The sequence below is a fragment of the Pelodiscus sinensis genome, chromosome 3 (assembly GCF_052426305.1).
Source record: "Pelodiscus sinensis isolate ZL-2025 chromosome 3, ASM5242630v1, whole genome shotgun sequence".
Classification (NCBI taxonomy): Eukaryota; Metazoa; Chordata; order Testudines; family Trionychidae; genus Pelodiscus; species Pelodiscus sinensis.
In genome coordinates, this window is record NC_143054.1 from 197,872,450 (window position 1) to 197,894,207 (window position 21,758).

A 21,758-nucleotide genomic window follows, 5' to 3' on the forward strand; every position below is an offset into this window, starting at 1 on the left:
CCACACATGGGGATGTGTGAAAGAATCGATGCCATAGGCCTCCCACCCCCATTTTTCACTTTATATGACTCTGGTCCCTGCACCTCTAGTTCTTTATACCATGCAAAATACAATGGATGAAAAGACTAGATTGTGTCATTAGGTACAGCCCACTATGCACGCTGCATGCTTTCAGAAGTAGTCCTGTGGTGCTGCGAGTAGATCCCTGAGGCGTTGGGAAATATGTCGTGTTCTTGTGAAAACCATAAGTGAAATGAAAACCAGTTTTGTTTCTGTCAAAAAAATTCATTAAAACTCCTCCCAAACTAACTCCCAACCCTGAAAATTCTTTGGATTTCAATGCTTCAATGGCCAAAAATGTGACAAATATTAAGTTTTCAGCTACAAACATCAAACTCCTCCCCTCGATTTAGTAAAAATAAGAAAGTGGAAATTTCCTCCTTGCTCTGGGAGGAGAGCAGTTGGCTGCAGCTCCCGTTTCTCTGTGCTGGCCAGCTAGTTCAGTGTGGTGAACCAGGTCTCTGTCCCTCCCTGCTCACCGGTGCTGGGATGAAAGCAGGCAGTTGTGTAACCCCATTTGCTCCTGTGTGATCTGATAGCCAAGTGCAGGTAACCCCCTGGGGGATTTAAATAGTGGGTGTCGCTGCTTTGGGCAGTCATCCTGCAAGTCACAATCTTGGCCTGTGACAAAAGGAAACTGGACTAAATAACCAACATGTTGGGCCATTAATAAGATGTGCATAGCACCCTGGTAGATCAAGCTGTGCAACGCTCTTTTGTTTCAGTGGCAGTTTGGTGGCTAAATCCCCTAGGTCAGTTCCTCCAGCAGTATACAAGCTGACTGCCATACTGCCTCCCCAGACATGGTGCATATGTGTGTGCCTAGCTGACACTTATGTAGGCAGTCAATTCCATTTCTGCTTTGAGTCTGATGATTATCCCCCTACAGCAGCTTCCTCCTTGCTGGACTCTCTCTGTAACCCCTTTCACACTGTCCAAAATGCAGCCACAAAAATCTTGTTTCAAGACCAGCAGAGGCAAGTCTGCTGGGGGAGGAGAAGAGAGAAGCAGGGGAGTGGGTGGGGGTCAGACTTTGCTGATGCTGCAAAGCAGTGTGATGATACTGCCTGGCCCAGGGAGCCTGGAGCAGCAACAAGTAGGCCCAGAAATGTGGGATGTCACAGGGCATGTCTCTGAAAGGTAAGTTGGTTGCATGGTTGAGGCACTGGGCTGGCACTCAGGAGATGGGTGTCAAGTCCAGATTTTTCCATGGACTCTTCCTGTTGCTCTAGCAAGTTTACTTAATATCTCTGTGCCTCCATTTCCCATCTGCAAAGTGGGGATAACCGTACTGGACTTCTTTTTCTCCTGCCTATTCACTACCTTGTCTATTTAGATCAGGGGTGGGCAATAATTCTTGGTGGGGGGCCACTCCAAGATTTTGGAAAGTGGTCAAGGGTTGCACTTTTCTCTTGAAGGGTGCGGGATCTAAGGTGATGCATAAGAACATAAGAGCGGCCATACTGGGTCAGACCAAAAGTCCATCCAGTCCAGTACCCTGCCAATACCAGGTGTCCCAGAGGGAGAGAACCAAACAGGTAATGATCAAGCAATCTCTCTCCTGCCATCCATCTCCACCCTCTGACAAACAAAGGCTGGGGACACCATTCCTTACCCATACTGGCTAATAGCCATTTATGGACTTAACCTCCATGAATGTATCTAGTTCTCTTTTAAACCCTGTTCTAGTCCTAGCCTTCACAACCTCCTCAGGCAAGGAGTTCCACAGATTGACTATGCACTGTGTGAAGAAGAACTTCCTTTTATTTGTTTTAAACCTGCTGCCCATTAATTTCATTTGGTGGACAGCAAGTTTAAAACAAATAAAAGGAAGTTCTTCTTCACACAGTGCATAGTGAGAAGGGCTCACGGGGTAAGGGAGTGGGGTGAAGGAGATACTATGAATTCTGAGAGGGAGTTTGGGTGAAGGAGGGGATTGGGACCTGGGGTAGGAGAATGGGGTACGGGGTTGGGGAGGGGATCTGGTTGCAGGAGAGGATTTTGGCCTGGGGTAAGGGTGTAGGAGAGGGTACAGGGTCTGGAAGGGAATTGTGGCCTGGGACAGGGGACGCAGAGGGTTTGGAAGGTGAGTTGCGGTGCGGGGGTGCCAGAGGCAGGCTCTGGCTGGGAGGTGCTTACTTAAGTGTCTCTAGGCCAGCAGCCCTGCAGCACTGCCAAGGCAGGCTGGGCTCCCAGCCTGCTGCAGCCCCAGATCGCTTTAAACCGCAGGCTGCTCCCTCCATGTGGCTCTCAGCTCTGGGAGCAGGAAGCAGTTTGCACTGCCCCCATACCCAGGCCAGTCTCTCAGCTCCTATTGGCTGGTTGTTTCTGGCCAATAGGAGCTGAGAGATTGGCTGGCGTCAGTTCCTATTGGCTAGTTGTTTCCGGCCAATAGGAGCTGAGGATTGGGCTGGAGAAGGGGAGATCACACGAAGCCTCCCGGTAGCTCCAGAGCAGAGGCACACAGAGCAGCCCTGCTCTTAAAACAGTAGCTGCTGCATGCCAGAGGGTTCTGGCAGGGTGTCCGTGGGCCGGATCCGGTGGCTTGGGGGGCAGGATGTGACCATCCCTGCTTTAGACTATAAATTCTTAGAGACTCTGTCTGGACCGTGCCTAGCCCAAGGAGATACAATTAACACTTGCTTCCAAATGAGAGAGAATATCAGTCAGGGGGCTGCTCTAAGACCATGCAATAAAAATGGATTTACTACCATATTCTGATAAACTCTGCTGACCCCCTGAAACGAGGCTATAAAGGATGGATTTATTAAGGAGTCAAGTACAGGCTATGACCATTGTAAACTTCTCTTCTCCATAGGTGGGACCTCCTTTCTGTTTATGCTGCCCATTTGGGGCCAGGAGAGAACATTGTCACCTCTTTATTAAAGTCATAGCAGATATGAAGCTAAAAGCTCCATTTGTCATGACCTGAGTGGAGAGCATCCCCAAAAGAAGGCTGAGACTGGCCGATGCCACTGCGTCCAATGCTAAGAAGGTACCCAACACATGCTGCGAGGTCCTCGCAATACATATGCCCAAAACGGTGTGTGCACAGATTCAGCCTGGAGATGTGTTCTGTTCCTGATTAATCTACTGCAAAGTCTCAGGGCCAGATGGGCAGCGGGTGCAAATTGGCGTAGCTCCGCTCAAGTCAATGCGGAGGATCAGGCCGTCACTGCCAAAAGCCAAGCAGGTCTCTAAATCTGTTCTGTTCTACGTCTAGCCATAGCCCATAAACCATATTTTCTCAGTAAGTGTGTTATCATCTTTATTGCTGTGTGTTTAATTAAGCATGGAGATAAATTAGATGGTTCTAATTCAGTAGTCAAGGATATTTCTTAAACTATAAATAGACATTCCAGTCCTGTGGCTGGGACTATTCAGAGGCTGAGGTAAACACTAAAATGTCTTCCAGTGAGTATTTATAGACGGGGCAAGTGGCTTTGGGGCTGAGGTTGCTGGGCTCTGCCTTCAGAGCTACATTCCAAGTCCTGCCGGGCCACTGAACAGAGAGTATGTCTACACTACCGCCCTAGTTCGAACTAGTGGAACGAGGTGTAACGGTAGGTCGAATTAGAAAGCCTAATTTGAACTACCTACTCCGTGCCGCGTGTAGCCGCAGGCACGGAGTCCGAACTAGCGGGGATTTAAAAATGGTGGCGCCCGGCAAGATGCAAATGAAGCCCGGGATATTTAAATCCCGAGCCTCATTTGCAACTTCGATTGACTACATTAACCAGTTCGAACTAGGGTGGTAGTGTAGACATACCCTGAGGGACTGGCCAATAAACCTGTGACTAGCAATGGCTACAAGACATGGGATAGGCTCTTTCTATGCCAGCTCTGGCCTCCCTGAAGGTGAAGGAAATGCCCTTTGCAAGAGGACCTACTGACTGGCTTCTTGAGATGGAGCCTTTGGCATTACAGGGTGCCAGGCACATTTTTTTTCATGGATGGCCTGACCCAAAGTCCATTCAAGCCAATGAGAGTTTGAAGTTATTACTTCAAGACAGGCCCAACAAGGAAAATAACAGACCACCACGATTATCACCCCCCGTTCAAACCTCTCCAGCGCATCATTGACACTGCACTTCAGGCCAGTTTTCTAAAGGTATTTTGGCACTGAAAAATGCAAATAAGCACCTAATGGGATCTTCAAAAGTGCTCAGGCACCAAACTCCCATTGAAACCAATAGGAAATGAATGAGACGTAGGTGCTAGAATCCAAATCCTCAAAAGAGTTAAGTGCCTGAATACTTCTGAGGATTGGGACCCTAGCAGCTTTGGAAAACCCCATCAGATGCCTAGCTGCATCTTTAGCCATCTAAACGCCTTTAATAATCCGGCCCTTTTGATCTCAAGTCCCACTGACTTTCAATCACCAATGTCATTGAGTTTCTTCTGAAAATTTCACCAAAAGGGCCTACAGTCACGTTCAAAACTGATTTGGGGTGCCTTCATTTGAAACACTTTAAAAGCGCCTCCTTTCCAGAAAAGACTGAGCGCCCACTCTCTAAGAATCAGCCCCAAAACAGGCATCCAAAAGAGGGCACCTCAGTGCACTAGTCACTTTTGGAAAGCTGGGCCAATGTATCTAACGAAGGCTCTAAGGCAGTGGTCACCAGTACTGGTAGATCTTGGAACCTTTGACAGGTGATCCTGAGAGGTTTGGCAGGGAGGCCGTCAAGTGCTGGCACTTCAGCTGCCCCTGAGCGCTGCTGTATTGCTCCTGTTCTCTGCCTTGGAGGTTCCCCTCACTCTTAGGAGCCTCCTGCTTGCTGTGCAGGGCACAGGAAGAAGAGGAAGGGGAGGTGCTGATGTCAGGATGCCCATCCCTCCAACTTGTACCCCATTTCCACAGAGCAGAGGGGGGTAGAGATGGAAGTTTGCTGGCTGCTTTTGGGAGTGGTGGAGGGGCAGGGTAGGGGTGAGCCTGCTTTAACCACCTGCACCACCATCCAGAAGCCACCTGTGGTAAGTGGTGCCCAGATGGAGCCAGCATTCCGAACCCTGGCCCCAGTCCTGAACCCCTCCTGCACCCCAACCACTGCCCCCTGCCTGATAAAATTGAGGGAGGGAGGGAGGAGTGAGCAGGGGCAGGACCTCAGAGAAGGTGTGGGAAAGGGGGGGGGCAAGGGTGTTTGAGTTTGAGGTAGCTCCTGGATTGCACTTAAATTCAAAAATGATCTCATGCTTAAAAAGGTTGGGGACCATTGGCCTAAGGTCACTGTGGAAAATGGGACTTAGGGGCCCGTACCATTTAGGTGTTTTGGAAACATGGAATGCTTTATTCCTTAAGCTTCTAGAGTCAGCATAGCAAGATATCCTGGGTGCCGGAATGTGACTAAAGCAACGTACAGCACACTGGCAACTCGCATCCAGTTCTGCTGTTTTAATTGTTGTTAGATTATTCAGCTAAACAAGAGGCTTGAAATGATCTCCGTGATTGAACCCCTGAACAGCTCCTCATCTCCACATCTGCCTCTGATAAGGACAGGAAGGCTGCCGGAGGCATGTTGTAAGTGACTTGGAAATCTCCACTGCAGCTGAGATAGTGATCGGCAATGCACGGGCCTGCAGTTTACCCGGGAGATGGATGATCGCACCAGTTCCCCACAACTTGTCATTAGTTCTTGCTCTGAAAAGGCTTAGTAATTCCTACCCTGTAAATTATGTGCCATGCCTCAAAAAAAGTGGATTAAATAAATGGGGTTGGAGCATGCCTTCCTTGCTCTTAGCTATTAGCTTATTGATTCAGACATATTTTCACGCAGAGAATAATCAATTCTTCAGAGGATGGACAGAATAAAATAATTTCAGGCAAACTCTTCAAATGACTTGTCATTAATTTGCCTTTTGCCAGCACTTGTTCACGCCAAACAAGATGTGTTTAGCTTCCTCCAAGTATTAACTGAGTTGTGCCCTAGGGATTTTCTGGGACTGATTGGCCAGGAAAGAGGGGGGCGGTGGGGGCTGGTGAGGGCTAATGAATGCACTATGTTTGCTCATCTTTACAGAGTCACTTATTACCACTAATTGGGAGGGACAGTTCAAACAAGCACAGAGGAGCAGTTGTCACATGAGCGTGACATGGTTTTAAAGAGGCAGTCAGGGACCACTGCTCAGCCTGGTCCTGGCCCCCAAACGCCTGTAGCTTCCTGGCTGGCAGCCTAACACATCTCCTCAGAGTGGAGCCTTTGTCAGGGAGTGCTATTAGAAGTCAGCAGTCTTAAGAAATCTGGGCAAGACAAGTCATTTCAGGGAGCTACAGACAGACATGCAGCTGTCTGGGACACTTAGAAAGTCAACAGCTGACGGAAGGGGTGGACTTCTGGCTTGGCTCGAAATGGATTTGAAGATGTGATCTGAATTAATTTGCGGTGCCTAGTTTAGGTTTGTTTTTCTTTGAGAGTTCCTTTCATTTAAGAATACGTGGCACTGGACATGCTTTGCACATTGCTTCACAACTTGCATGACGGTACCTGTGGATTGTTGGCAGTCTGCTGCACTTAGCAGAATGCAGAAATGGTAATTTACGACTCTGGTCAGCTAGAATAAAACCCCCTCCAAACACAGCTCATGTTTCCAAGTAATTTTTGCTTTAGAGCAGAGTTGGGCAAGATGCAGTCCGGGAGCCGGATCCAGCCCGCATAACACTTTGATGCGGCCCCAGACTGTACTTGGCTGCTGTCTATTTATATCCTACTTCCTGTGCCACCGAATTTCCAGGTGGTGGCTCAGGCAGCAGGATCTTATTTAAATGGCTCATGGCTCCGAGTTGTCCCCGATAGGGGCCTTTTAAATAGCCACAGCAATCCCAGGCGGCTGCCAGGCAATGCGGTAGTGGCAGGCCCGGGAGCCACAAGCCCTTTGCTCTGTTTTTACTTCAAAGCCTCCAGTCCCAGACAACTCTGGGGGGAGGCTAATCCCCAGCCCCGCCCCTTCCATCCAGGCCCCACCCCTTCTACCCCAAGCCCTTCCAGGCCTGTGACCATGTACCAAAATTCATTAAGTGGCCCCCATGCAAAAATTATTGCCCACCCCTGCTTTAAAACATTTCTCTCCATCCCAGTAAATGCTCTTTTATTCACTCTCACATTCCTGGATTAAAACCCTTTGAATTATTCTCATGCAAACAGATTGTGTCTTTCACATATAAATTTAGGGTCAGTGTTAGCATCAATATGTTTGCCTGGTTTTTTTTGTGGGGGAAGCTTTTATTGAAAGAACAAACCAGGGGTAAATATATTGGAAATATTAACTCACTTTTGTGTATCTCCAACATTTTTGGTTCAAAATAAGTTTCCTAATGGGGAATTACAGTGTTTGGAGCAACGGGTCATATGTGGTGTTATAAAGGTGTGTCTGAGGAAAAAAACTTTATGAAAGAGTGGTATATAATGAAGAATTGTAATATTAGGGTCCAAATCTGAAAGTACCACTGAGTATATTCCAATGGGACTGTAGGAAGGGCCAGATTCTGATTTACATTTAGGCCTCCGCTACCCGTCTCTGGCGATTAATATATTATTACCATCGGTCATGAGGGCAGGGGACTGCACTCGATGACCTCTTGAGGTCCCTTCCAGTCCTAGTATTCAATGAATAAGATTGTCTCCAAAGTCTGTGATCAGGATTGGGACTGCACTACGCTGGATGCTGTACAATCATCCCCATTACAATCCATTTATATGGCCAGTGTCATGTAAAAGGCATTTTGTGTAGATGAGAATCCGTCCCCACGTGTTTGCACAAGAGGGCCGTTAAAATAAATGGTGACACAACTTCCTGATGGAGTTTTGAAATCTTGTTTTATTAATACTTCCCAAGAACAGGCTGGTATAAAAGTAGGCAGGAGTGGAGTGGATTGATGGTCAGCCCAATTCTGACATCCTTTCTCTAGGGTGAGTAGCACCGTCTCTGAACACAGCTCCTTGGGCTTTCAATGGGGTTCGTCTTGGAGTCCAGTCCGGCATGTGAGTAAAGGTGGCAGAATTGGACCCAGGAGCAATTTGACTTTTATGAGTTCCCATGTGTCCATTTCCAGGGGTACAGAAATCAGAGGCCTGACTCCAGTGAGAGTGGCAGGCCCTCCGGATCTGGGTACCAATTCAGCTGTGTGTTTCATTTGAAGTATGTGCGCATCTGGTACATGAGGGTGGTGTGTTGAAGTGGAGCCCAAATCTTGCTTGTCTATGCGTTTGATGAATCCCTCTTGAGCTGTTCTCCAGGCCCCACAGACAGCACTCAGCTGAAGGGAGTGGTTTGGGATAAGAAGAGCAGGGCTGAGTGGACCACGTGTCGCACTTACCCATAGCCCTATGGCCTACAGAATTTCTCAGGAAATATAATCTAGCCCATATTGTAGGGACAGGAATACTCCGAGTGGCAGCAGGGATAATCCCTGGTAGCATGAGTCCCTTTGCCAGGGACTCTGGTGAAGGATGGGGACACCTGGGATACATGCCTGAGGCGATGGCTGTGAATAGTTATTGATTCCTTGTGGGGTTCACCATGGACGTCCAGGAATATGCAGGTTTGGGGGAGATGATCCCATGGCCTCTTTCTCCAAAGGGCAAACCTTGTCACCAAACAGAACAATGTGAAGAAATCATGCAGCAATTTCCTCCCGCTTCAGTTCCTGGGGTGGATTTTATAATTTGCAGGGAGTGAGCCAGACTGCTGGATTCCATTTGTCCTTGTTTGAATTGTAGATTCCAGTCAGAGTCCAGCTTTCAGCCCATGTTTTCAAGCTTATCTTCTAGTTAAATTTTTTTGAAGGAAAAGTGAAAACGACAGGCGAGGGTTTTGTTTAAATAGTTAAATAGTTAGTTTAAATAGTTCCCCTTTACAAAGAGCACCACATTTTCTGTTTTCATGCAGGAATACAAAGATTATGCGCGTCTGCAGTCTGCTTTAAAATACATTCTAAAGATGCATTGTACACACATTGTTAGAGAAGAGGATAAAGCTCGGGAAACAATCTTAATCTGAGAAGTTAGACTGAACTGCTAAAGCACCAGCAAAAATTGTTTGTGGGTGGTTTGAATTTTAATTGAATTTAAAGATACATTCAAAAACTGTATTGTTAGGGACATTAATAAGAAATTAGAACATTTATCTGGGTATAGAGAAAAGAAAAATGAATTTGTTTTGCATTCTAGTCTGTTTTAGATTTCTTGTATCTTAAGAGAATGAATTTGTTGTTCATTGATACCTTGAGATACATAGGGTGTTGTGTTATTTTTAAGGATGAAAACAATGCGCCCTTCACTTTTGCATGAATGAATGAATTCATTTCTTTTTCTTAACATCCGGAAGTCATTTATTTTGCCCTGAGACATCTGCAGGGTCTGTTTACGTATGATGGTTGCAGGGTACTTGGCAAGGATGGAGAAACCATGGGCTGTAATTGGGTAAAGCCTAGCATTTTGTACGTAAAGAGCAGCGTAATAGCAAGTATATGCTGTTGAATTAGGAGGCTTAATTGAACTTGTTTAAGAAATGTTTAAAATGTTTAAGCACCATAGCAGTGACATACCTCAGGGAAATCTGTTGTTTATTTGCCCTGATATGGGCAATGGTATTAACAGGCAAACACAACTTATTTCAGCCATTATTTCCTCTAGTAATATTTTCAACTATTTTAATTGTCTTTTTAATATCATACATCATTAAGAAGTTTTAGAAAATAGCAATCGCAATTAATTGTATTTTCTTGTCAGGGCCATGTATTGTTTTCTGTCATCGTTTAGAATTAATTAATGGACATTTCTTTATTTAAAGAATGAAATTACCAGCCACTGAGGGCAAAACCCTGGCCCATTATAGACAATGGCATAGCCCCCCGATGTTAATGTGGTCAGGGTTTACTATCTGAGCGTACATTTACACAGCAGGGCTATTTCGGGATACTTTCAGTAACCTGAAATAGCTACCCCGCATCTTAACAAGCCACTCAAAATATTTTTCGAAATAACAGACACACTATTTCAGCATCCTTATAACCCTCGTTCCACGAGGGTTAAGGGATGTCTTGAAATAGTGCGCTATTTCAAAATTTGGCGCTGTGTAGATGTGCCAAATTTTAAAACAAGCTATTTCAAAATAGAATCGAAAAAGATATGCAATTTGCATAACAAAATTGTGTATCTTATTTTGAGTTTGGGGTACTGTATAGACACATCCCAGGGGTTTAACTATTAATATTGAAATACTGAAAAGCAGAAAAACTTTTTAACGGGATGTTCTTTTCCTCATTTTTGTGCATTATTATACATTATATTCCTTATGGTTTAGTATCCACTAACTTTTTCTACTGTTAGTTTTTCATTTCACAACCATTTTTATATTTAGAAGAGATTTTTTTCTGTTAGTTTTATTTTTATACTTGTCATTGTTTTTTAATTTCTCCATATCTGTGGAAAGCACCTAGTGCGTAGCTTTAAAATGCTGTTATTGAAAAATGTATAAATGTAAGGGAAATCCTAGATATATTGGACTTGGCTTCTTTAAAAACTAAGACCATACTCAGCAAAACATTTCAGCATGCACTTAACTTTAAATATGTACCTAAAATCATCCTTATTTAGCAATGCATTTTAGTAGGTGCTTAAATTGGTCTGAATCAGTGTTAAGGTTAAGCATATTTTTAAGTGTTTTGATGAACTGGGACCTTAATCATCCCCACCAAGAAGACTGCAAACCGCTCATAATCCACCAAAATGTCCTCCTCGTGCCTCTGGCCAAGATCCCAAGAAAATAAGGGACCCTTGAAATTCTGTTTTACATTGGTTAGATAAATACATATACTTTTATCTTACATTTTTCTCTCTTTCCAGTATGCATTGTGGACCTTGTCACCAGAATGATAAATGCTCCAAAGAGATAATACTTTGCTTTAGAACTTAGGTGTCATCGCCTGAAGTGTGAAGTTGTGTTTTGGGGTCAACAATAGAGATACTCTTTTCTGTGCATCCACCTTCTATTCTGTTCTGCTTAGGAGCTCAGGCTGGTGTCTAGGGATCACATTCTCCAAGATACAGGGGTGCTTCCATTCCATGGCAGTTAGGAGCTATAATACTTTGCAGCATCTGGGCCTATGTGCCTAAAAGGTGCTTTGTGAAGGACGGAGCCCCTTGGAACCTGAGGTCCTTGCTCCTTTTGTCTTGGGCCCTGATCCTGCAAGCTGATCTATATGGAAAGGCTCCTTCAACTTGCACAAAGCCACACCAATCTCAGGTTTGGGGCCTGGGCCATTTTTAATCCCAAGTTCATTGTTAAACCTCTCTCTGTTACTTGGCGATGCCTTATTACTGCCCTCCTGCTGGAGAGCAACCAGGGTGGCTTACCATGGAGCAACGGTGACATTAAGAGGTGGAAGAGACCCATTGGACTGACAGATCCATCTCCTCGGGAAGTGCACAGGGGTTAAGCAAGTTCAATTCCCATTGAAATGGGTGGGCACTCAGCCTTTCCGAGGAGAAACTAAGGCCCAGACCCTCAAAGGTGTTTGGCTCCTAAATGCCAATGGGATTTGGGCCTCCATGCCTGGAAGGAGGCTCCGGCAGGACCCTCCCCTCATTCCTTCCGTGGATGTCTGCAAAGCAACCTTCATGCTGATGCCAACTTCCTTACTTACCTGCCCTGGGAAGCATAACAAAGGCAATTAGAACATGCCAGTCAAGCGCCCTCACTCCTGGGAGTAGCCCCCCTTCTCCACAAGTAGCCCTAACAGCCTGTAGGAGGACGAGTGTCAGGATCTGCCCCTAAATAAAAGCAACCGCCCCCCGAAAACTTGCTGCTTTGTATCCTGATTGGATGTCGCTTATATTTTCTTGCACTGTCTCCCCTCCCCCACAGCTCCTCCAGTGGCACTTAGAGTGCAGAGCCGTGGCATGTAGCTTTCCCCCAACCCTCTGCTCTGTGCACAGCCTAACAGAGAGCGCGACAGCCTGCTTCTTGCCTCCCCTTGAGCTCAAGTACTCTGCGCCTCCACTTTATCCAGCAAGAGTATATTTAAAATAATCTAGTGGTTTTAGATAGAGGAAACGTAGGATTCTCTTTGGCTTAGTTAACTGGTGTTTCATACTGGTAGTGTAGTGTTAGGTTTAATTGTAGGTGTGTATAAAGTACACTGTGAATGCAATGCAAAGTTTATTACGGCATCTCTGAAGTAGATGTCTGTGGATTTGATTGTTGCTTTTATCATCTGGCGAATGCCAGGGCATAAATACAAGGACACTTACTTGTTGTGATAATCAGAAATAATCTGATTCTTAATATAACTTCTCCATGAAAAGGTTTTGGAAATAATATATAAAATTAATGCTTTACAAGAATGGTTTTAAACATTTGAAAGGTTTGGGGGGGACCCAACCAGCTAACCTAGAGACCTTTTCTGTACCATGAATAAATTTGCTCTCTGCCTAAAACTGAAGCCTAAAATTGGTTTTGATTTTCCTTTAAAATGCAAACGTCTGATGTTCTTAAATTGAACAAATTATATTTTTTAAAAATATATCAGGCTGCGACATCTGCAGATTATGATTTGCATTTTGAAATTGGCTGCTTGAATTGAACAAGGATGAATACTGTCAGTCTTCTTTTATTCACTCAGTTTATTTAATGAAATGCTAGAGGTCAACCCTTTGTCCTTAAATTAGTTACTATAGAAATCTTTTTGTACTTTTCTGCTTGTTATGATGTCTTCTAAGCAGAAGAAAAGGTTGCCATTAATTATGTCTTTGTTGAATATGGATATCTATTCATAGTTAGTTAAACAGTTTCAAACAAAATTAGCATTGAGCAACTCTCAGGCCAGCTTTAGGTTGGTTATCAAGAATTTTTTGCTAAGAGAATGCTCTTCTGCAAGTGTGCATTATCTAATATATTCAGCTTTCAGTTGCTAATTTTTTTTTCCAGATGAAGATGGGCTTAATTGAGGTTGTGCTTTTAAGTTTGTAGAGCTCTTCAGCGTCTCATACAAAAGCATCTAGAGGCTTTTCATTTGTCTTGAGTATGTTTTAGATGTACAAATATTATTTACTTTAAACTCCAAATCAAAAGGCACACAGGAACTATTTTAAATAAAACATTATTCTCTGCTGAAATATATATAAATTCAAAGCAGGCATTTTTTTCCATTATCGCTTAATAATTTATTTGAAACAGTCACTATTAACAAATTCTAGGCTGACACTGGAATAGCAGTTTAGCAGCTAGTCTCAAACAGGCGTTTAATAATGTAATTTGCTGTGAGCTCCTCAAAAATAGAGGATGTATATTAAAATTAAGATATAGCTACAGTTTCATGTTTAAGTCTCAGCTAAGTGCCATTTTGAATAGGACTTTAAAGATTAATCTTCCATAGTTTGTAGAAAGATCTAAATATAATGATACAGTTCAGTTCTTCAATGAAACCAGCACAAAGTGTGCTAATCTATTGTGATTATTTTATTTTTTGGATTCCAGCCAACAGTGCAACCCGTAATAGTTTTTAGCGTGTAACAGGAAATCCAAGTTCAGTGACAAGTCTAAAAATTCTGGCTCATTAGATACTTAGATTCAGTCTTTTGGATAGTGAAATGGGTACCTTTGCATGAGCATTTGTTTAATACATTTCTGAGCAACACCATACCATTGGTCATTAATGATTGGTTGTCTGGCCTTAAAATCAGGCAGTAAAGTGCTTGGCATTCAAGAAAAAAATAAAGCTAGCAGGCAAATTAGAAATTAATTAGGAAAAGCCATAAGAAAAAAAATAATTGTGGTAGCTGAGGATTAGTCCTAATCATAAATCAAATGAATGTAACGATCATGTAGAAAAATAAATATCTATTTCAAAAAATATATTGTCTTTAGTAGACCAGAGCTGCCTTTCTGCCAACAAAAAGGAGGCTTAGAGAGGAAATTGTAATCTTGCAATGCTTTGAGGTATAATGTACTTTTATTTTTCATTTTAAACACTAGTTCGTAATGACATTGTAAAGTAGGGATCCTATGTCACCCTTTTTATCGCAGGGTCTCCTTGAGCCAAATTTCTGAGGAATTGGGGGGGGGGTCTCTTTGGAATGAATAAATCCTTTCCGCCTATAGTTGTTTATTAGAAAATAGACTGTAGAGATAAAGAAAGGGGAGGTGCACAAAAGGAAGGGATCTATCTATCCCCATACATCCCATCTATCTATCTATCTATCTATCTATCTATCTATCTATCTATCTATCTATCTATCTATCTATCTATCTATCTATCTATCTATCCTCAGACAGAAAAGATTAGGATCCTCAGAACACAAGGATCTGTTAGGTATAGATTTAACGAAAAAATACTAGCATCCTGACCACTGTATTTAGCATGCAGATAGTTCTAATGAAAATGCGTGTTATCAGGATAGGGTGAATGTGTTTGCATATTTTTGCAAATGGTTAAAATAGGAAATAAGACAGAAATATAGGTGGGACAAAATGTGAAAAGATGGTGAAATGGAAAACACGATTCTCTGTTTTCTGAGCGTGGGTGAGGAAAAGTAGTTGCAGTCATTTCATTTAATGGACTGTATTCATTGTTGCAGGCTTGTTTAATTCTATTACTCAACCAAAATAATCCCTGTGTTAGCATTATGCTTCTATAGTGGGAATAAAGTATGCAATTTTCTCTCTACATCTTGACAAATTATATCAACTTAGCAGACTATTAAAAAAAATCTTGAGTCAACTTTCCACTTGTGCCTTTAGCTCTTGAACAAGTACTTTTCTGGTTTTGCTTCTAATATATAGGATTCATCTTCAGTTCTGTGAAGAGCTTTTACATTTAATCCAGCACTGGAATAGCAATTTTCTGCCACGGCTTTAAAACAGATTTTTTTTTTTTTTTTTTTGCCTTTCACTTTCTTAGGATGTAGGCACTTTGTTTGAGCTAATCTTGAAAAACAATGTCAACCTTTTCTTCCTTGTGTTTCAGTTGCAGATCACAGATGTCCTTAAAATGTGAAGCATGAAATCTGGTAACGTATGTCTTCACCAGACTGATAAAATAAAATTTGTTTACAAGTGATACTCCTAAAACAATAAGAATCCTCCAGGTTTTATAGCTATGTTACAACAGTCAGTATTCTTAACTTTGTGCCAACTTCAGAAACCACTGAAGTAAAAGTGATTCACTGATCTGATTTTAGTAATCGCATCATGAGTTTGGCCTAGTGTTTTCATTTTTATTTTTTTAATCTTTTCTGGGAATTACTGTGATTTTGATGTCACTGTATGTTAACTGTTAATCGCTTAGAATTGCTTATTTCTCTCACCTGCTGAAATTGATGTTACTCTGGTATTAAAATTTTATTTTGCTTGAGGAGACAGCAGTATAGACTATCAGTATGTTTATTACCAAGAAGGGAGAAAAATCACAACAATGGAGAAGGATCTTTTAACAGCCGTACTTTCTTATTCAGACATCAATAATTTATTTAAATAAAAACTTTGTAAAAAGATAGTTTCACAGTTCTGGCACAACGGTGCTTTGAAGAAACATTTGTTTTTCTATTATAATATACAGTGTTTTTATTCTCATATTTTTAGAGCAGTGGTTTTCACACTGTGGTCTGTGGGCACCTGTGAGTCTGCAGTCTGTGTCATATTTTCAAAGGGATCCACACCTCATTATTAAATTTGTTTAGGGGTCCACAAATGAAAAATGGTTGAAGACCATTAGATTAGAGATTATTTTGTTCCAGACAAAAGCATATTGGAATCATATTTAGGCATATTATAAATATTTGGAAATATTCACCACAAATAGGAAATAGTCTCTCATAAACAATGATATTCAAACCACAATACTGAAAAAAATTGGTCTAATTCTGTCTTTGTGTTTTATCAGGAACAATGCTAAACTAGACTGTGTTGTAATATTAAACTTTATAGACACAGTGCCTTGGTCAAGGAATTTTGATGTATTTATGTGAGTTTAGTGTATTGTTTGTGTTTAATGTTTGGAGAAACATAGATACTTTGTATACATCTATTTTGTTCTCAGAGCACAGTGTACATTAGCATATGCTTGTTTAATTTACAGGAGCAGCAAAAATATACACCTGAGAATGTTATAGTTCTAAGGTATTTTTTTATTTCTGTTTTTAATAGCATATTGAGAAACACTGGGTGAACAATTTTTCATAAACTTTTACCAGCACATACTTCTGTTTCTCTCCTTTCTACCATCTCAGGGAAATAAGTCATTGCTGTCCTAACAGTAAATTTGAAAAACAACAATCAGACACCATTTGTTCAACCATAAATAGGGGACCATTCAGTTATAAGTGTAATAGCATATATTGAATTTTCATAGGAATGATTTAATGAATATTAGAACATATTTTACTCTATTGTTTAGACTCAAGATGGCATAAAATCTTTAACATCTATTTATCATGTAGTTATTTTAATGTAAACATTTGTCCATTTAGATGAAGTGTTTTCATTATTAAGCTAATTTCAACATGTTTCAGATAGACTGATGAATTAGAAGCAAAGCACTTGCTGAGGAGAAACGAAATTCTGTCTCAGCTCAGCCTGCTGTCAGATACATCTTCATTAGTTTTTGTCATTCACCGATGGCAAATGCTGTATAAATGAGATGACGATCAGGTCCGCCTTGATAACTTGCCTTATCTCATTAGTTTTCACATCAAAGTTAATCAGCAATGTGAATTGTAATTGCTGGAAGAGACAATGCAATAGATCACTAGGCCTTTTTTCTGTGTGGCATCTTGAAACATCAGCAGGCTGGTGTGAGTAGATAGGCTCAGAAAGAAAATGATGTGGAAAGCATAATAAGCAAGCTGCTCAGAATTAATGAGCTTACCCAATAAGAAAAGAATAACCAATCAATGTGAGTTGGGCAAATATAATTTAGGAATAATTGCTTGATTGGTTGTCTATAGTAGGCTGATTTGACCACACACAAGGATTAAGAATTAAGATGTCAAGGCAAAAAATAATTTGGCAACTGAGGGCATGTAATTTTTTGTTTCCTTCCCTTTATGACTGAAAGAGATTGCTGTTTGATATGTTATTCCCCAAGAATGAAAACATTAGATAGAAACACGCTGGCTTTTTCTTTTATGCTTCCCTTATAATACAAGCTCTTTCAAACCGCAGTGGTGATATTTTAGGATGGGACATTAAAAATGAACAGAATGTTTTTAAAAAAAAATTCCAAACGTTTTCATTTAAAAGCACTGCAATGGGAAAGAGATATAAGTTTGTAGGTATCGGGCACAAAACATTGGTATCCAGCTAAATTGTGTACATGGGAGTCTGGAAAATGCAGCAATTATTTGGCCTAAAGCTGAAAAGCAATTCTTGCATTATACATGCTTTTAAAATAATTTCCCCTACAGCCATTCACCAATTAGTAAAGAACCCTTATATTCTTCTATCTAAACTACTGGGAAGGTTCCGCCAGAAGGTAAATTTGCTTTGATCTACATTACATCTAATTGAGTCACTACCAATGTCTCTATCCCAACATCAAGAAATGTGAAAATGTTAGATTATTTCACTGGGGATTAAACCTAATTTTCGCGTGTTCTGCATTAACCTATTAGGCTGACTCATCTGCATTGCTAATATGGCTCAGGCAGCTGTCACTGCTAAAGAAAAACATGATCATGCAATCCTTGAATGAATGATTCCAGCTCTGATTAGTGTTAGTGAAGTTAGCTGAGCCCTAGTGATAAGGAAGGAAAATTCCCAGGTTGCCAATAGCTTTGAAAATTATCAGACTGTAGGCAAAAATGTACCTCATGACTCATAGGCTTCAGTCCAAATGTAGTGTTGAGTGACATTATTTAAAGCTGTCTATTTAGGCTAACTAAAATTGTCACTTGCATGAATGTGTTTGTTTCTTTTAAGGGGCTAATGCAATGGATACGTATTAAAATGCTAATAGAAAACAACCTGAAATAGAAAACAGCGTTTTACCTTTTCTCCTTCATTAGCAGTGTTTAACCGATATTTCTACAAATATACACAGAGGGAAGCATATCATGATTCATGCTAAACAGCAACTTCTACCTTGCTTTTTTTTTTTTTTTTAAAAAAAAGGTACTTCAATATTATTTACATATTCACTGATTTTTTTCCTCAATTTCTCATTATGATTAACAAATTCCAGCCATGAAAACGGGATTCAGAGGCACAGTACAAAACCAGTGTTCTGTGCCAGAAGTGAGTTTAACGGCAGTGTTATATATTTGTGCTTTTGCACTGATCTTTGTTCTTTGTTCACATTGTAGCAGGCATATTGGTGTAATCTCCAGCCTTTACTTGTTTCTGTCTATCCACCAGATTTAAATAGTGAAAAAGCAACAATGACACATCCCCTTGAGATGTGAAAAATTTTGGAATGAGTTAGCATTCCCCCCTCCCCTCCTGGCAATAGAACTGGGAGCCAATTTAATCCGATTAGTGCTTCCCAACAATAGATGTTCCTAACCCATTGTGGACAGAAGCTTTTACTTTATTTGTTTCTATTAGCCAAGAAGCTAAGATATCAGAAAAGTGGAATTTTGCCCCATCAGATTGCGCAGACAATCAACAAAAACAAATTGAGAAAATAGTCTAATGTGTCAATATTTATCTTTTGGCCCTAATTGTCTGCAAAGAGGACTTGTTGAGTGTATAAAGTTTACAGCATTGCTTTATCTATGGGCTCTTGATTCTTCCTATTGTATGGATATAGTGGCAGCTTCTCACAATGCAGTGATATTTAAGAAGGGCAATAACTACAGAGACACAATAGAGGCATTTTAATAGGAAAAAAGAAATGGATTTGTGAACCAAACTGTAATACTAGATAGAAAAAAAATTAACTGAAACATATATAGATATATATAATTTACAAGTCATTTATGAATATGCTTAGTGCTGATTCACAATGTAGGCATACCCCTGTTAGAACTGGATACCGAGAAATTTGTTTTTAAATACTTCTGAATGGTTTATATGGTTTCATTATTCCTTTTGATCTTCTTTTCCCTCTTTTTTTAGGTCTAAGACCCATAATGATATTTATATCAGTTAACTATAGCAGCTGAAATGTATATCACTAGTGGCTTCCCACATCATGTTTTATGCTTTTGGCATTCTTTTTAGAAGTAGGCGACTTAGCTGCTCTGTAGAAGATTACTGGGTAAAGTGACCTTTCTCTTAGTCTAAGCCAAAGAAAGACTTTGAGACTGGTTAGTGAGGATCAGTTGTCGGTTGCAAACCAAGTGAAGAAATAAATCACTCTCGTTACAATTGTTTATAGCAGTATGTATGGTGTAAGTTGCCCAAGCTAGGAAGGCACTTCACTGTTCAAAGTTGACTAGAGTTTGTTCTTCAGTATAAAGTTAGTGGGGCAACTTCCTATTATAGTTACACCCGTGTAAATCTGGAGTAACTATATTTAGTGAAGTTACTCCAGAAATGCACTGGTGTAAAGAAGCGTCTATACTGCACCCAAAGTTTGAAATACACTACCCAATTTACGTAGCTTATTTTAAGTCAAATTTGAAATATCTTATTTTGAAATTTGGTGCTGCCTACACAGCACTTATTTTGAAATAAATCACTATTCTGAAACATCCCTTACTCCTCGCGGAATGAGGTTTACAGGGACGTTGGAATAACGAGCCCGTTATATTTCGAAATAATGGGCGTACTGAAAAGACACAGAATAGCTATTTTGGTATCCCGAAATAGCAGCACAATGTAGACATCGCCAAAATGAGAAAATTTAGCCCAGTATTCCCTGCCTAAACAAATACATGTGATGAAATAGTGGATAGAAAAGCGGTGCCAGGTGGCAGCTAAAACTAAATACACTGCAGTCAGATTCTGGGATAAAGGCCTCCGGCTGAGACTTTTCATCACGAACAGAAATTAAGTCTGGGAGTGGAACTTTTAATTTCTATATGTAGGGCAATGCCTCAGGGGCTGTCCGTTAATTCCAGAGCCATGTCGCTCTTCTGGATAGCTCAGCGCCTGGAGACTCAAGCTCATCAGTCTTCATGTCTCCCCTCCCCCTCCACTCCCTAATCCTTAGATGGACCTGGGCGGTGTGATGGGGGTGAACATTAACAAGGTGCCCATTTACAAGGCCTTTCCCTCACCAGTGAAACAAGCAACACCTGTCTAGCCCACCTCAGTTTATCCACTGTTTGAATTGCCAAAGACAATGCTGACAAAGCTGTGACAAATCCCATCACTCCACTACGCCTTGGGAAGATTAAAAAAAAAATACTGATTTTTGTGGCCATTGTGGGCATCTACTCCACCCTTCCTGCAGGTCCTTTCACTGCATCTTGCCCCATAACTTGTGTTTGAATGCAAGTGTATTTTTCAGAAAGGCATCTAGCCTTGAGTTCATGATTCCAAGCCATCAAAAATCCACCGTATCCTCAGGTAAGTTGTTCTCGTATTTAATTACCTTCACTGTCAAACCCATGTGCTTTATTTGCTGGCATGCCATCCCTCCATACACTGTGTGTGTCTGCATAGAGGGTATTGGCCTTTTACCACTTCAGTGGAAAGATCAAGATGTTGTTTCTATCTCTAGAGTCATAGTCCAAAATATACATACAGTATATTGTTTGCCTTTGTAAAAACATCACCCTGCTTTGTATTCACTTGATTAGCTGCCTGCCTGGGTGAAACATACCTTACCCATCATGCAGACAGACAGACAGAGATAAACATCTCTTGCCTAAAAAAACCCCTGACTCTCATGTTTTCCAGTGACCAACTCCAAGTCACAAACCATAACAAAAGAATGTTCGGTCTGTATACCTAAGTCTTTGCACATTATCTGTACATCCTTTGTGCAGTGATTATGATGACTAGAGTGACTCAGGCTTTCATTAGAGACCTTACATGGTATCCTTTAATGAACCAGTATATAGATAACAGATCCAGGGGATTTCTGTAATCAGTATGCCCCCACCTCTGTTAGTGTGCATCAGGAGGCCTCTGGGTCATACAGACCAACCACATTTAGGGCTTTTCTCCGCTTATTGGAAGATGGATTGATCTCCCGGGGTTTGATTTAGTGGGTCTAGTAAAGACCCATTAAATCGACCACTGACAGTGTGCCTGTTGACTCCAATACTCTACCGGGTTGCAAGGAGTAAAGGAAGTTGACAGGAGACTTTTTCCCATCAACCTCCCAGAATGGGGATGCCATGGAAAAGTGACCTAAGATAGGTTGACTCCAGCTGGAGTTGCGTATCTTGTGTTGACTTTCTCCCCTAATCTAGGTCTGGCCTTATTTAAGTTCCAGGAAAACTGGCTGAAATGAGAGTTAAAGACAGAAATACAAAATACCAACATGAACATGGCATGATAGGAATAAACCACACAGCAGACTATTATCTTCCTCTCCCTCTGTTTTTCTGTTCCATTCACTTGTCTCTCATTGTAGTTGGTAAATTCTTAGAGGCAGGGATTTTTTCTCTGCGTGCTCTGGTTGCCCTCACTCAGGACACCACAGCACTCTGCAGCATGGAGCCAGAGCTGCCCCTGGGCACTCTGGTGCTTCTCCTGGACCTGTTGCTGTGAGCCTGGCAGCACATTCTGCAGGCAGTAACAGTCTCCCTGGTGTGCCTCATTCCTCCCTCACATCCTTCCACTTACCCCTCCCTAACTCCCCTTCCTGC

At 41.5% G+C, this 21,758-nt stretch overlaps 1 long non-coding RNA gene across 1 annotated transcript in view; it reads left to right on the forward strand.

The window, feature by feature from the left end:
* LOC149525205 (uncharacterized) overlaps nt 1–16,396 on the forward strand; it is a 136,457-nt gene extending 120,061 nt beyond the window's left edge. Inside the window, exon 4 of the long non-coding RNA XR_016349300.1 lies at nt 15,023–16,396. This is a non-coding gene — a long non-coding RNA (uncharacterized LOC149525205). The remainder of the gene's footprint in view (nt 1–15,022) is intronic.
* Nucleotides 16,397–21,758: the final 5,362 nt, after the last annotated feature.